Source organism: Bos javanicus, chromosome 3 (genome assembly GCF_032452875.1).
Source record: "Bos javanicus breed banteng chromosome 3, ARS-OSU_banteng_1.0, whole genome shotgun sequence".
Lineage (NCBI taxonomy): Eukaryota > Metazoa > Chordata > Mammalia > Artiodactyla > Bovidae > Bos > Bos javanicus.
In genome coordinates, this window is record NC_083870.1 from 36,620,246 (window position 1) to 36,633,583 (window position 13,338).

The window sequence follows — 13,338 nt, forward strand, 5'->3', positions numbered from 1 at the left end:
GAAGAATTAGACTCCACCTGCTGATAGAGCAATGGTCAGGTCACTTTGGAGGAGCACCTGTGCAATGGGAGAGGGCTGCTGCCATTGCCGGAAAACACAGTCCATCAGAGCCTTGTCAGTGTTGAAAAGAGTGCCAGACACCCAATCAATATTCAAAAAATGGGTAAATGAGAGATTCTAGGGGAAGAAAAAAATAACCCCCAATTCTTGCTCTTTAGAATATTTTAACTCTGTCCGTGATAGCTGCTAAGACTCAGAGACAATCACTGAATAAATGGGCTCCATTCTTTTTTCTTTTTATCTGCTAAAATAAATCTCAGTGCATAGTGTTATGAAACTGGAAAAGAGTCTAGTTTCATGGACTGACATCCAGTTCTTACCTTCCCTTGCAACCATTCCCACCCCTACATATCTAGCATGTTTTAAAATTTAATTAAATTTTGTATCAGTTGTCTTACTCGTTCAACACAAAGAGATAAAATCCTTTTTTATAGGAAAAATTATAGGGAGCTTTATGATGAAGCATTTACTGTTTAATTATCTCTATGAATGTGAACTATAATTTTAAGATAATAATTAAACTTCTAAGTCTCATAAAATATTTCTTAAGTCCAAAAGTATTATTTCAAATGAATGAAAACTAAAAATCGATTTCTATAAAAATCTCTGATAAAAATTGTTAGTGTATTAAAAAAAAAAAAAAACTCTTAGAACAATAATAGCAGCAAAAAAGAAACCTTGTGCCTATTTATGGAATGCCCTGTCCATGTTCCCAAGTGATCTATAGATTCTGCTATCTGATGGGGATATAACTGTACCAGAGAGTATATTATATTTCCTAAGTTCATAGTTATTACACAAATATTACTGAATCTGGAATTTAAACATTTAAAAATCACCATAGCAGCAATAGGAAATACCTATTCAAAGACACATAGTATTGTGATGAATGATAAAAGGCGTGTCCACGTCATGGCACAACAGCCTGAGCTCTAACAAGACAAAAAACAATTCTTTCCCAAACTTAGTATGGTGTATCTTGTCCAGTGAAAACAAGTTAGGTTTCATTATTTACATGTATTGGTTAGTTGAATCTTCATTAAAATTTGGAATGTCTTGCTAAGCAGTGGATAAGCCAAGATTCTAAATTCAAGATTTTCTTTTCTCTTGGATCACAGCCTAGCTCACTGAAGTGGAGAGTTGCATTTATTACAATTCAACAGCACCTAAGGGACTTAGGGAAAGAATATGCATTGATTTACTGTGACTATTGGCTGCTATGATTTGGCAGAAACCAAGGGGCACAGAAAATTATGCCTTTTTTTAAACATCTATTCAAGCAAATGCTGGGGCAAGTAAACCAGTTCAGCTGTGTGAAATTTAGTGTTATGTTTTGTTTAGTTATTCGTTTTGCATTTTGATCTCTGAATGTATCATTTCAACTATATGTTGGTGAGAATATACATGGTTGAACTTTCTATTGATCATATCCAATCATGTTTAAATATAAATGAGTATAAACAATCCTTGAACGAAATGTATTCAAACAATAAAGATAGGTATAACTGGTTCCCAAATGAGATATAGTCAAATATTACTGGTTCCTTGAGATTTAAGTAGTAGACATAATTCTTCAGTGGTCATGGTGTGGTGGTTTAGTCGCTAAGTCTTGTCTGACTCTCTGCAGCCCCATGGACTGTAGCCCTCCAAGTTCCTCTGTCCATGGGATTTACCAGGCAAGAAATCTGGAGTGGGTTGCCATTTCCTTCTCCAGGGGATCTTCTCCACCCAGGAATCGAAGCAGGGTCTCCTGCATTGCAGGTGGATTCTTCACTGACTGAGCCACCAGGGAAGACCAGTGCTTCAGTAGAGTCTAAAGCAACTCAACGAAGTGTCTGTTTAGTAGAAGCACTGGCTATGAAATAAATATTGAAGAGATTACCATTTCTACTCATTTGGCTTTGAATTTTCTCCCAGAGTTAGCTTACACGTGGAATCCTGTCCTTCCTCCCACCTTGGAACAAACACTGAATAGTGAGTGTCCATTAGGCATCTCATCATTACATCTGAAGAGCAGTGAACACTGGTTTGGTCTCAAAAATTAAGCTTCATTCATTATCTTTTTGTTGTTGTTGTTGTTAGTTGCTTAATTTTTCCAAAATCTTGAGTTTATCTTTAAGAGAAAAAAACTAAGAGATATAAAAAACTATTCATTAACTCATGAATGTATATATTAAACATTATTAACTTATATTTTTTGCCATACATTCTGGAAGGCACAATAATTATTCTGGGTGTCCGATTATAAACAAAAAAAGTCATTAAACTTCAGTTACTCAAGTTGGGGAAGACAAATAATTATAGGCAATTATACTATGCTGTCGGAGAAGGCAATGGCACCCCACTCCAGTACTCTTGCCTGGAAAATCCCATGGACGGAGAAGTCTGGTAGGCTGCAGTCCATGGGGTCATGAAGAGTCGGACATGACTGATGCGACTTAGCTGCAGCAGCAGCAGCAGCAGCATACTATGCTGTATATGATAAATATACAGAATATACACTTGAGCCTATACATTATACCATGGAAGTCTGTAAGAGAGGGATACCCACTCTTTTCCTGGAGATTTATAGAAGTTCTTGGAGAAGGTGATAATATGCTTTGTTGTTATTTTCTGTTTTATTTTTTAATCATAAAATATACATTGCTTAAAGGAAATGGTCTTTATTTCTCCATCATTCTCAAAGTGTTAACACTGGGTGGCAAACTTCCCACCTCTTCATCATCACTATTGGAAGAAAACGTATACAAATTATATATAGAATTTGTCTGCTATGCATCATAATTTGATTTTTGACATTTTAGAAATCAGTCACTTGCAGCTGAGATAAAGGTGAGAATGGAGGGGAAAGCTCTAAAGGAAATCATAATGGCTTAACCATTCAACTCGTTGGTTATACTATGACAGAGCAGGGAATAAGACCCTTCCACACAATTTCTTTTATTGGCAAGATCTTCCTTAAAGGCAAATCCTTAGGTATCTCTGCTTTCAACAAAGCAGTCCCTGAGGCACATTCTGTTAACATGTGCTTTGGGACTTCCCTGGTGACTCAGACAGTAAAGAATCTGCCTGCCATTTGGGAGACCTGGGTTTGATCCTTGGGTTCCATGGACAGAGGAGCCTGGCAGGCTACAGTCCATGGGGTCCCATAGAGTGGGACATGACCGAGCGGCCAACACTTTCACTTTCCTGATTGTGCTATTAGTTGTTGTTATGAAATGTTTTATATTCATCTATCTGTTTCATCATTTGATGAATATTTACTAAGAGCCACTGGGTCAGGCACTATTTTAGGTGCTCAGAATACACGGAGGAGTGTGCTAGTGTATGTTTAATAATGGCTGGGGTGGAGAACGGGTTGAGGTGTATAAATTTTCTCTGTATAAATTCTCCCATGATGGCTGATTTCAAATTAGCCACAGGATGTCACTGAACGAAGAGTTGGGGAAAAAGTACAGAATTATCTCTTGTGAACTTCTGAGAGCTGACTTGAGTACACCACTGTACACATCGGTGAACAAAGTGCATGGCAACTGTGCCATCATGGAGCTAATATTGTACATTACATGATTTAATCCTTGGGACACAGCCACTCTCTTCTGAAATATTAACTGCCACAAACTAGATAACAGGAAGCACAATCAGAGACATTAAGTAACTAGAATGAACTCACCCAGCTATGAAGGAGTTGTGGAGCCAAGACTCATTTCCAGAGTTTCTGATTGTGATAGCTATGCCCTTCACATTGTGTAACAAATTCCCCATGATAGCTCATTGCAGCATTTTGAAAACTTCAGGTTGTGATTCAGACAGCATTCAAAAAAGAAGAAGAGATAGAATTTTTAAAAAATCAGAGTTCATAGTTCAGTATAAAAGATACATATTTTTTATGAAACTCGTGTTTCAACTATGAGTGCCCATGATCACAAATTGAAATCTACCTCATCCTCTGATTGTCATCAAAATAAATTTGAAAAACAGTTTTATTGACATAGGTCTCCTAGAATTGCCCTTTAATTGATGTGTGGTACAGGGGAAATGCCCAAAGGATGTAATTATTGGGCACCCTAGTGAGTTGGGTGTCATCTTATGGGACAACCTCAGAAATGCAAATGCCCACTTGAGGTCAAGGGGGTAGCTTTTGTTCTACCTCAAATCCATATTTAGGCCTTAATTATACCTCCAGTTACTGTCTGGACATCTCTCAGAAAAAAGCAGGGGAATGCTTTCAGTTACAGAAAATGAGTCAAAGCCTCTGAGGTAAGAACATTGTAAGCTTGAAAATTTATCTCTAACTTTTGTTGTTGATGCTATTGCAAATGCCTTTTTTTCCCCTCAGTGATTATTGGTAAAAATATTTAAATAAAATTGAGGCAGTAAGGAAAAGGAGAGGCTGTCAGGGCCAAATCCCCTGTACGGTGAGTTTTGAGAATGAACGGAGAGACTGGACAATGATTCAGGAAAAGAGAAAACAAGAGCATGGCTGTGCTCTGCAGTCAACAGGGGTGAAGCAGAAGAGAGGCTCTGGCTGACCCTGACTCCCCATCATCTAGCCTTGATCCACTGTTGACTTGACTGTGAACTTCTTGTAACTCTACTTGACCAATTTGGATATAAAGTGAACACCCAATGAATCAGTTCTTGAGTCTATTCTGTTCATAAATCTATGAGGGACAGAAACTTGGTCTATTTTGCCTCCCACCATCTCTTCAACACCAAGTTAATAACAGCTGCCCTGTAAATGTTTACTGAATAATTATATGCCTGGTAACTATAAGGGAAAAAAAACCTTTGGAAACTTTGAATTTATGGTTTTCAATATATCTTTGGGCTGAGAATTTCTTAGTAATAATGGAATGCTGATTTCTTTGATCTTTTTCTGGTTTATTGTTTAATTGTGGTTCAGTTCAGTTCAGTTCAGTCATTCAGTCATGTCCAACTCTTTGCGACCCCATGAATCGCAGCATACCAGGTGTCCCTGTCCATCACCAACTCCCAGAGTTCACTCAGACTCACATCCATCGAGTCAGTGATGCCATCCAGCCATCTCATCCTCTGTCGTCCCCTTCTCCTCCTGCCCCCAATCCCTCCCAGCATCAGAGTCTTTTCCAATAAGTCAACTCTTCGCATGAGGTGGCCAAAGTACTGGAGTTTCAACTTTAGCATCATTCCTTCCAAAGAAATCCCAGGGCTGATCTTCAGAATGGACTGGTTGAATGTTTTAAAAATATAAAATTGATACAGATCTTATAATATCTTTCTATGACTGCTATAACAAGATATTACAAACTTAGTGGTTAAAAACAGCATAAATGCATTAAATTCCAGTTTCAGAGTTTAGAAGTGTAGATTTCACTAGGCCAAAATAAAAGATTCGGCGTAACTGAATTCCTTTCTAGAAACTGATGGAGCTTCTGTTTTCTTGTCTTTTCTAGATTCTAAAGGCTTCCCAACTGGCTCAGTGGTAAAGAATATGCCTGCCAATGCTGGAGCCCCAAGATATGCAGGTTCAATCCCTGGGTCCAGAAGATCTCCTGGAGGAGAAAATGGAAACCCACTCCAGTACTCTTGCCTGGTAAATCCCACGGACAGAAGAGCCTGGTGGGCTACAGTCCATGGGGTCACAGAGTCAGACACAACTGAACGACTGAGCACAAAGGTTACCTGAATTTCTTGGTTTGTTGGCCCCTTCCACCATCATGGGACTTCCCTGTAGCTCATACAGTAAAGAATCTGCCTGCAATGCAGGAGATCCAGGTTTGATCCCTGGGTCAAGAAGATGCCCTGGTGAAGGGAATGGCAACCCACTCCAGTATTCTTGCCTGGAGAATCCCATGGACAGTGGAGCCTGGTGGGCTACAGTCCATGGGGATGCAAAGAGCTGGACGCGACTAACATTACTATTACCCCATCATCAGAGCCAGCAGTGGCCAGTTAAATTCTTCTCACATCACATGATTGATGCTCACTTTTCTGTCTCCTTTGTTTAAGGACTCTTATTACAATTTCAGGGGGCCTTCTTGGATAATCCAGGATAATCTTCCTATCTCAGGTGAGCTGCTTAGTAACCTTAATTCTCTTGGCAACCTTAATTCCCTTTTGCCCTGTCACCTAACATATTGACAGGCTCAGGAAATTAGGATGTAGGCATCTTCGTGGGGCTATGAGTCTACCTACCATAGACACCAAACACTAGATTGAAATCATTGTTCTATAGTTATCTGCAGTTAAACCCAGTAATAGCACCTTGTTTTTCTTTGACTTCTCCACTTAAAGAGTTTGGGGGCCATGAGTCACACAGAGTTGGGCTTCAGTCTCAATTCTGCCTCTTCTAGTTTTGTGACCTTGGGCAAGATAACTAGACTTTCTCAGTGTCATTCTATATCTGTGAAATGGCAGCATGTATTACAGGGTTTTGTGAGGAACAAAGAAATATGGGTAGAGGAAATGTATATAATTTATAAGCTTAAAATATTGATTTATTCTCACTGTTAGAAGAGAATAGAAAGAATGGAAGAGGAGCTAAACCTCCTGGTTCTTCCTTCTCTTGCCTTGGTGATAATTAATAGCTACTCTTATCTGAAGTCATCTTAAAACTTTTGTTAGAGAACGAGATGGGGCTGCTCTGGAAGGGGAGGAAATGGAAGTGAGCATGTAAAAGGATGGTGAAGGAGGCTAGACTCTGAGCCTAGGAGAGCACAGGAATCGCTATACCTTAAAGGAGTTCTGTTTTTCATTTTCACTAGTACACCAGAGCCAGGCAGGAGCTCAAATGATGGAGGCTGCATGTGTGCCTAGGAGGTTAGGAGGCCTGACACAGATTTCCATGGTCACACTTGGCACAGAAGTAAAGCATTTACATACTCTGAAAGGGACAATGGAAATCTTGGCAAGGAGAGGTAGCAGAGTGATTGTCACAGACTTCAGGGTTGTTGAATTGTGGGAGGAGGGGAGGTGGGTTGAAATTTTTTGGAAAATATATGTATTTGCTATTTCTTCTTTTATAATGTCTCTTAATAAATAAGAAATTTAAAATATAGGAGCCATAGTAGCCATACTAAATTAATTTTCAGTCTATGTGGCCTAATTTAATTCTTTTCACATATTATGCGTGATGAATAAAAAGTAATAAAAATTTCTGATTCCTTTGTATAATTTTTGCTTCAATGTCCAATAAGGCTTCTTAAGAACCAAATGGCAATAGGTTTTAGATTTCCACTCTTCATGAAATTAGTAAACTAACATTTTTTTTCTATTTAAAATCTTCACTTTTATTACTGGCATTTGCTATTCTAGGGTACTATTTGCTATTTGTTACAATGTAAAAGCAACAATTCTGAAAGCTTCACTCAGTATGATGAAGAATGTATTTCAATGACTCAAAATACACTTACTCTATTTAATCAATGTGTATATGCATTTTGATATCATTTTAATTTTTTAAGTGTACATTACTTATCCAACCAATTGGAACTCTCTACCATGCATTTATTTATGAATGCTTTTAAAATTCCAAATGGCTCATAATGGCATATTTGAAACTACTAGAGTTAATGCTGTAAGTGAATACTAATACTCATAACCCAAATGAAAAGCTGCTATTGCAGAACACTCAAGTCACTTTCTAGGGTGTAATATCACAGCAAATTTAAAAACATTTTTTCAAAATACCAAGAAAAAATGGACAATATGATGACAATCTCTTTGCAAACTTCAATTGTTAAAATTATTTTTGAACCATCCTGCTGGAAAAGATCAACCGAACTCACAAACATTTATTAGCATTACAATAAATAAACATTGATTATGGCAATAAAAATGCCATAAGAATTTTAAGAGCTAGAAAAAACAATCTTCTAAATAAGGAAAAAACAATATTCTAGATATATGCCTAGATTACTCTATAAAAGGGGAGAAGGTATAAATCTTTTCTATGGGTTCAAGAAACACAATCAAGGTTGATATGGTTCATGCGGTTTACCACAGAACAGTTTTTGAAGCATCATACTGCTCACTGGTTTTGTTCTATATAACAAATAATATTTCATTCATTAATATGTATCTTCTGTGAGGCATCTTATCCCATTTTTACTACAGTGGCCTGTTTTCTTGCTGGAATGTACTTTTCTAGTAATTCTTAAATATTAGCTTTAGAGAAATTTGTGCACAACTTTCACTCCATTTGAATTCTTTTTTTGGAGATAAAAAGTGTCAAGCACTGGCACTAAATCAGTGAATCACAAACCAGGGGGATTTTTGTCTCTCAGGGGAATTTGGCAATATCTGGAGGCAATGTTGGTTGTCAAAACTGGATTGGGGAGATACTAATGAGACCTAGTGGTAGAAACCAGAACTGTGGCTAAAAATCCTACAGTGTTTAGGATGGCCCCCCACAACAAGGAATTATGCAGCCAAGGATATGTGAATAGTGCCAAGACTGAGTAATCCTGCTCTAAATTTAAAAACAGTGACACAATTCATATATATATATATATATATATATATATATATATATGCAGTCAGTTTGCTACTAAAGTAACTGGTTGGCTAGTAAACATTATTTATAGAATATCCCCTTTGGCAAGGGAGGTGTTGAAAAATAAATGACCTCTTCCCTTGAAAGTTTTAATAAAATAGCTGGTCTAAATATATGTGTTTAGTCTCTCTAAAATTTTGTCTGTAAATGTAAGCGAAATATAAAAACACCAGAAATAAAAAGCATATTTTTATTCAACTTTGTGTATCAGTTCAGTCACTCCCAGTTGTCTCTGACTTTGCGACAACATGGACTGCAGCATGCCAGGCTTCTCTGTCCATCACCAACTCCTGGAGCTTACTCAAACTCATCTCCGTCGAGTTGGTGATGCCATCCAACCATCTCATCTTGTGTCGTCCCTTTCTCATCCTGCCTTCAGTCTTTCCCAGCATCAGGGTCTTTTCCAATGAGTCAGTTCTTCACATCAGGTGGCCAAAGGATTGGAGTTTCAGCTTCAGCATCAGTCCTTCCAATGAATATTCAGGACTGATTTCCTTTAGGATTGACTGGTTGGATATCTTTGTAGTCCAAGGGACTCTTAAGACTCTTCTCCAACACCGCAGTTCAAAAGCATCAATTCTTTGTCATCAGCTTTCTTTATGGTCCAACTCTCACATCCATACATGACTACTGGAAAAACCATAGCTTTGACTAGACAGATCTTTGTTGGCAAAGTAATGTCTCTGCTTTTTAGTATGGTCTCTAGTTTGGTCATAGCTTGTCTTCCAAGGAGCAAGTGTCACTTAATTTCAAGGCTGCAGTCACCATCTGCAGTGATTTTGGAGCCCAGGAAAATAGAGTCTGTTAGTTTCCATTGTTTTCCCATATATTTGCCATGAAGTGATGGGACCAGATGCCATAATCTTCAGTTTTTGAATGTTGAGTTTTAAGCCAACTTTTTCACTCTCTTCTTTTACTTTCATCAAGATGCTTTTTAGTTCCTTTTCACTTTCTGCCATAACGGTGGTGTCATCTGCATATCTGAGATTATTGATCTTTCTCCCGGCAATCTTGATTCCAGCTTGTGCTTCATCCAGCCCGGCATTTCACATGATGTACTCTGCATATAATTTAAATAAGTAAGGTGACAATATACAGCCTGGATGTATTCCCTTCCCAATTTTGAATCAGTCTGCTTTTTCATGTCCAGTTCTAACTGTTGCTTCTTGACTTGCATACAGATTTCTCTCAGGAGGCAGGTAAGGTGGTCTGGTATTCCCATCTCTTTAAGAATTTTCCACAGTTTGTTGTGATCCACACAATGAAAGGCTTTAGTGTAGTCAATGAAGCAGAAGTAGATGTTTTTCTGGCATTCTCTTGCTTTTTCTATGATCCAATGGATGTTGGTGATTCGATCTCTGTTTCCTCTACCTTTTCAAAATCCAATTGAACATCTGGAAGTTCTTGGTTCACATACTGTTGAAGCCTGGCTTAAAGAATTTTGAGGATTACTTTGCTAACGTGTGAGTTGAATGCAATTGGGCAGTAGTTTGAATATCTTTGGCATTGCCTTTCTTTGGGATTGGAATGAAAACTGACCTTTTCCAGTCCTGTGGCCACTGCTGAGTTTTCCAAATTTCCTAGCATACTGGATGATTCCTAAAAGCATCATCTTTCAGGATTTGAAATAGCTCACCTGGAATTTCATCACCTCCACTAGCTTTGTTGGTAGTGATGCTTCCTAAGGCCCACTTGACTCACATTCCAGGATGTCTGGCTCTAGGTGAGTGATCACAGCATCGTGGTTATCTGGATCTTGAAGATCTTTTTTGTACAATTCTTCTGTGTTTTCTTGCCACCTCTTTAAGATAATTTCTACTTCTGTTAGGTCCATGCTGTTTCTGTCCTTTATTGAGCCCATCTTTGCATGAAATGTTCCCTTTTTTACTTCAGGGTGTGATAAAGAAAATATCTCCCCCTGGAGCACAATTTGGTCAGTCAGGTTTGCTTGCATCTCATTATAAATGTTTGGGGTTTCCTAAGTTTGTGTCTCTTAGCTGTAGTGCAAGCCCACTGCATCTGCAGCATCTATCTAGACTTTGAAACAATGTCCCATGGATTTTCAGGGGGAAAAGAGGACTGGCATGAACATGAAGCTTACTCACCTTGCTGTGCTGTGAGCAATAAGGTCTTTTGTTTCTGATCCAAAAGTCTTCTGCCAGCATCCATGAAAATAGTATCCTAACTTGTGATCTTGCAAACAGGTTAAAACCACAAGCTCTTCATAGTCCTGGACAGGCTGGTAATGGAGATTTGGGAATTATCAGAATAGTGGCAGTGGCTGAGGTCTTCAGAGTGTATAAGATCTCCCGACACAAAGAAAAAGAAGGGATTCTTCAATCTGAAACACATAGCATTTTACCCTGTTTTTATATTATTTATTTTATTCTGCTTTCTTTCTTTTCTCTCTTCTTCCCTCCCTTCATTCCATTTGTACCTACCCACTTCCCGTTCCCTCTGTCTCTCTGGCTTTCATAATGGCATGCATGCTCAGTTGCTTCAGTTGTATCTGACTCTGCCACAGCATGGACTGTAGCCTGCCAGGCTCTTCTGTCTGTGGGGATTCTCCAGGCAAGAATGGTGGAGTGGGTTGCCATACCCTTCTCCAGGGGATCTTCCCAGCCCAGGGATCCACCAGTGTCTCTTACGTCTCCTGCATTGGTAGGCGGGTTCTTTACCACTAGCACCACCTGGGAAGCCCCTTCATAATGGCATGTAAGTCTAATAGGAATTGAAAGCAGACTGCATCTCTCTCCTCCATCATTGTAGTGAGAGATGCCATCCTTTTCCTCCAGCCCAAACAGTTTTCTCAGAGAAACGGTCTCTTCCAGAGCTCAGAACAAGCAACTCTGCAAGAATCTCATTGCCTGACCAGGTAAAAGATGAGGAAGAAAAGATAACCTGTTCTATTTAAGAAGGCACCAAGGAAGCTGATCATAGCTAAGCACTGCAAGGAGAATTCTAAGAAATCATTTTAGGAGAAGCATTTGTTTATGATTATTCCAGAGAAAACACCATTTAATAAATCATTTTATTTCCCTACATAGATATTGTAAGAGAACAAGAATACTTAATCTCTTTTAAGATGAAAAGTTAACATTTTAGTTTTTCCTCCTTTTCTTTGCTATCCTGGGACTGTTTCAGGTAAGCTTGTACTTCAATTTAAAATGGTAGACTCTTGAGAGTACCTTGGACTGCAAGGAGATCCAACCAGTCCATCCTAAAGGAGATCACTCCTGGGTGTTCATTGGAAGGACTGATGCTGAAGCTGAAACTCTAATACTTTGGCCACCTCATGCACAGAGTTGACTCATTGGAAAAGACCCTGATGCTGGGAGGGATTAGGGGCAGGAGGAGAAGGGGACGACAGAGGATGAAATGGCTGGATGGCATCCCCGACTCGATGGACATGAGTTTGAATGAACTCTGGGGTTTGGTGATGGACAGGGAGGCCTGGTGTGCTGTAATTCATGGGGTTGCAAAGAGTCGGACAAGACTGAGCGACTGAACTGAACTGAACTGAAGGGCAGAATACGTGGGGCATGGGCCATAGAAGGAACTTCAGAGGTGAGAAACACATTTGTGGTTTTGGAGATGGGGTGGTCAGTACATGAGATGCTTAAGGTTTAGGAACTAATTACAGTAAAATTCTCAAGAAGTGAAAAGAAAAGTAAGAACTTGATGGGTGGACATAATGAAGAACCACTGAATAAGATGTCCAAGGACCTCCCAAGGACTGAGTCCTTGTCTGCCATCCACTCAGCTTTCAGTCAAACAAGAGCATCTCAGGTTTAGCACCCAGGGGCTACATTAGTTGAATCTCCTGAGCCTTAAAGAAAAAATTTTATGACACACCCACCTTCACTCTGAATGCCCAGCAAGAGTAATGCTCATTCAGGACACAAAGCTGCATGTGGTCATGCCAACCTCTGTGCATAACCATTGCACACATATACAATGTCATAGCATACCTGCAAGCTTACAGGAGAGGTCCTGAGCTGCAACTATTAGAGGCAGAATCACTCCAAGATTTCTCTTTTTGGAAAGAGGGATAGTTTTAAACAGAGTTTAAAAGAGGGATGAGTACCTTCTCAGGACAAAAAGTGGCATGTGCACAGAAATGAATTTTTTTTAATGGTAGTTATTTTGCAAAAAATGGTGACTAAGTCTGAACCAGTAGTGAAGTGGCATGTGCACAGAAATGAATTTTTTAAATGGTAGTTATTTTGCAAAAAATGGTGAATAAGTCTGAACCAGTAGTGGTTCTATTGGTAGTAACTAGAAAATTATATCAGTCAATTAGAGGATAATTATATTGCATAGATGGGAAATTAGTGATTTAACTTCTGCAGTGCCAAGTTATAGCACTGTTCATCCCTCCCTGAGTGTAGATTTATGAAATAAATTTAGAATATTTCAAGGTATTGCTGCTAAATGCAGAATGTTATATGGTTAACAAACATTCTATTATCTGTGGAGTGACTCCCCAAACAAAACAAAACTGAAAACAAATCATTATAAAGGTAGAAATATGTAGTAGTTAAATAGTTCTAGAAGAAAAATACGTATTCTCCTCCATTCTTTTGGGGAAAAAAACCAAGCACGTAAAGTAAGCATTTAATAAAAAAATATTATGGTGCCCTAAGCAAATGCTTTCTGCAAAATTATACATCCCCCTTTCTGAATATGTGTATCAAAATATGGATATTTAAATATCCAGATGCTATCTGTGAACACTGGAG

The 13,338-nt window shown here is 38.7% G+C and overlaps 1 long non-coding RNA gene across 1 annotated transcript; it reads right to left on the reverse strand.

Moving 5' to 3' along the window:
- Nucleotides 1-2,625: 2,625 nt before the first annotated feature.
- LOC133245309 (uncharacterized) lies at nucleotides 2,626-11,034 on the reverse strand. Its single transcript, XR_009735631.1, has 3 exons — nucleotides 10,702-11,034; nucleotides 3,734-3,851; nucleotides 2,626-2,787 (listed from the first exon to the last, which is right to left on the reverse strand). It is a non-coding gene; the product is annotated as an uncharacterized LOC133245309 (long non-coding RNA).
- Between the last annotated feature and the right edge of the window lie 2,304 nt (nucleotides 11,035-13,338).